The sequence below is a fragment of the Dermacentor silvarum genome, chromosome 8 (genome assembly GCF_013339745.2).
Source record: "Dermacentor silvarum isolate Dsil-2018 chromosome 8, BIME_Dsil_1.4, whole genome shotgun sequence".
Taxonomy (NCBI): domain Eukaryota; kingdom Metazoa; phylum Arthropoda; class Arachnida; order Ixodida; family Ixodidae; genus Dermacentor; species Dermacentor silvarum.
This window is the reverse complement of record NC_051161.1, coordinates 78396422-78399982: the sequence shown is the minus strand read 5'-3', so window position 1 is coordinate 78399982 and position 3561 is coordinate 78396422.

Below are 3561 nucleotides of genomic sequence, written 5' to 3'. Positions count from 1 at the left end.
ACGCACGCATTACACTTCTGAGACTTCCTCAGTACCAACACACATCTGTGATTTCGGTTTTAAGATAAAATCGTCATTGCATTGAAATAATTCACAAAAACCACCCTTTAATCTTCACTAACATACCACGCGTGCCACCTGTAGTTTTTCGCTGGTACTAAAGGCATAACTAAAACATAATATTTAGTGAAAAGACTGTTAAAAATAAATTTACTGATCAAATCTTATAAGCTCAATACTATATATATTGTCATTATTTTTATGGCTACGCATAGGAGAGTTTTGACGACATTATCGTGTTATATACGGTAATACGATTTCATCATTTCTCAGCACGCATCCCCACGAGCAAACTTCATAAAGCCTGCAGTGTTTTCGCGCCACAGGTATAACCACGTGCGTGACGCAAGCGCCATCGCTGCCATCTCTTGTTCACTTCGCTGCTTACTCCCACCGCGTGAAAGAAAAACAAACTTCAAGACGCCGTCTTGCGTGCATTTCTTTTTATAAATTAAAAATCCGCCGTTGTCGTAGCCTGTGATGATGGGAATAGTCATTAATCTTGATTAAAATACAAACGCAGCAGTGAAAAGTGCAAAAAGTCGCAGAAGGTTGGTAATGTTAAACCAATATTATCTCGAATAATCGTGCTTTAAAAAAAATGATGGCTCAAAACACAAATGCCAACGTCACCCGAGAGCGATGCAAATGCTATGAGCATGTGTTATGAACAAAAGATTTTCATGGTCCCAAACGACGGGGGAAATGAGGCGATACGCGCGCCTCTCGGCCGTCATTGCATGTGGCCGCTCATTAGAATAATTTGCGTCGCTGGTCGCACCACATATTACGGCGAAATATCACTGCCATTGCGACCCAGCGCAACGTCACGCCACGTCAAATTGACGTTTACCAAACAGCCCTTCCTGTGACGCTCCTGACGGGATATTCCTTCAGCCAATCAGCAAGCTGACATGGCGGCTATCTCGGACCGCCACCACATATTCGCGAAATTGCAGATTCATTGCGCGGGATTCTTCATGCTACCGTTCACTTTCTTTTTGAAGCGCTAACGTCGCAATATAGCCGCCAAGGACAAGCAAAATGTATTAGTCGATAAAATTTGCAGCTCCGCGTCGCGTTTCCTCATTTCGATGAAAACGCGAAATTGCATTTTGCAAACGTTCCGCTTCCCTGCTGAAATTTTAAAACATGTGGCCTCTCGGCGTACAATCAGAGAGTCAACATGGCGGATAATGGCGGTCGTGCAGCCGCCACGTGTGTCGAGAATAGAGCCCCAGAACACCAGAGAGGAAAAAAAAAAAAAAAAAGCTCGCCATGCGCTTGTTCCCAGACCTTTCCGCCTCGCCCGAAAGAAGGGCTACAGGAGAAGCCTTTCGGCCTGTAAGCGAAGTGATGCCGCATGCAATCGAACTGCTGCATTACACGAATGGTGCCTGCAGCGCACGAAGAAACAACATGAACAACGTCCGTATATTTCCGGGAAACGCGCAGATGCGCCTTTGGAAATGCGCCGCTAAACGAGAAGCGAGACAAGAAATTAATTACAATAATAAAGGCAGGGTTTGCCATGGCGGGGTTAGCGACAAAAGGTGAAGAGGTCGGGACCGGAATGCTCTTGCGGGCACCAGTCGAAGCAATGGGAGAGGGCTTCTACCGTGGAGAGGGTAGATAGACTCCTCGCACGACCTCGCATTGGCTTCTATCTAGGCCAGGCTGCACGCTTTATGTATATGATGTTGTTCTCTTTTGGCTGCACCAAATTTCACGAAATTGCCCGTGGCAGGTAGCACAATTCTAAAACCTTTGATCTAAATTACGTACGCTATGCCGTTACTTCGACGAGATATGAAAATGTTTAATTGAAAGTTAACATAATCAAACCTTTTAAATAATTACACTTTACGGCACATATTTCAGTCTACGACTTGTAGCTAGTGAGCACGCAAGGCATATCAACTTGGAACGAATTCTGAGGATGGCACCGGTTTCTAGATATGCGCCGTCAAATGTGCGGTAAAAATGAAATGTTGTTCCATTTACTTGTAAAGAAAAACGCTGTTCATGCATTGAAGCACAAAAATAAGTGGAACGCCAATGCACTTCGTCGGACACCTTGAAAATTAATATGTCAAAACTGGCGCAGCCCTGAGAATTCGTTCCAAGTACATATGCCTTGAATACTAGCTCACCAGCTACAATTCGTAGATTTAAATATGTCCCGTTGTCCCGTAAAGAAAATAATTTAAAATATTATTAGCGTAACTATGTTAATTATAAAATCGATCATTTTTATTTCTCTTGAACGTTATGACCGCCTCATAGAGTAATTTAGATCAAGGGTTAGAATTCTGCTATCTGCTACAGGCAATCCTAAAAATTAGATGCAGCCAAGAAAACACCCCGTATATAAAAAAATCTTGCAGTAGGACGCTTCTTGGACAGTGTTCTTCAACTTCTAGCGCATCATCGAAATTTCTGGCAATATCGGGGGCAATGACTCTTTCAACGGGGCATTTCATCATTTTACGCCGCTATCAACACGTTACGCTTTTAAAGTGAAGCTTACTGTCTCGCTTCCTTCGACTTTTCAATTGCTGCTGCTAATGTCACTGTCTTTCACACCGCGTCGGCAGGTGGTACAGACCATGTATATACTATACGTGGCAGGAGCAGGGCACAGAGGAAAGTCGACGCGAGAAACTCATAATACTTATGAACAGCGCTACCGCCACAGGACAAAGAAAAAGATCAGGGACACACACGAGAAACTCGTTTGTACCTTTCTATCGCGTCGTCGCAATGGCTTCTGGAGCTCCGTAGGCGTCGCCACAATACCCTCTCGACTGCTGTGGGACTCCCGGCAAAGCACTGCATACCGTGACCCCCGGCAAAAAAAAAAAGCACTGCAGAAACTGCAGCCCTCACATTTGTACTAACGTGCAGCAATCCAGAGACGAGGTAGTTAAAATGGCAGGGATGAGATAGGGAGAGGAGGCAGAGAATAGGTAGAAGAACTAAAGCCCCCGCACACCGATGCAGTGAAGGGGCTTTATATAAAGCCGACGCAGTCAGGAAATGAACAACCTTGCGACTGCTCGCTCGCAGTTCGCAAACATGGGGGAGGGCGGGAGAGAAGAAAAGAAGACATAAGAAACGCTATTTCTAGACATGGCAGCATTTACGGACAAACTGAATAAACTGTAATTTAAGGTACGTTGCAGTACATTCATACTATTTCTTAAAAATAAGCACCGTGCAAATTTACCAAGCGGGAAACAGACGTAGCGTCAAGACGACACTACGGAAGCGGCCGCCCATGAAATCAACACTTCTGTACCTGCCGCTGTAGTTTGGTGGCAGTTGCGTTCTTGAGGACGCGGATTCGATCCCGACCGCGCTGCCGCATTTCGACGGAGGCGAAATGCAAGAACGCCCGTGTGCTCGGATTTAGGTGCACGTTAAAGAATCCCATGTGATAAAAATTGAAACCAAGTCCCCCACGGCCGCATGCCTCATAATCATATTGTGGGCTTGGCA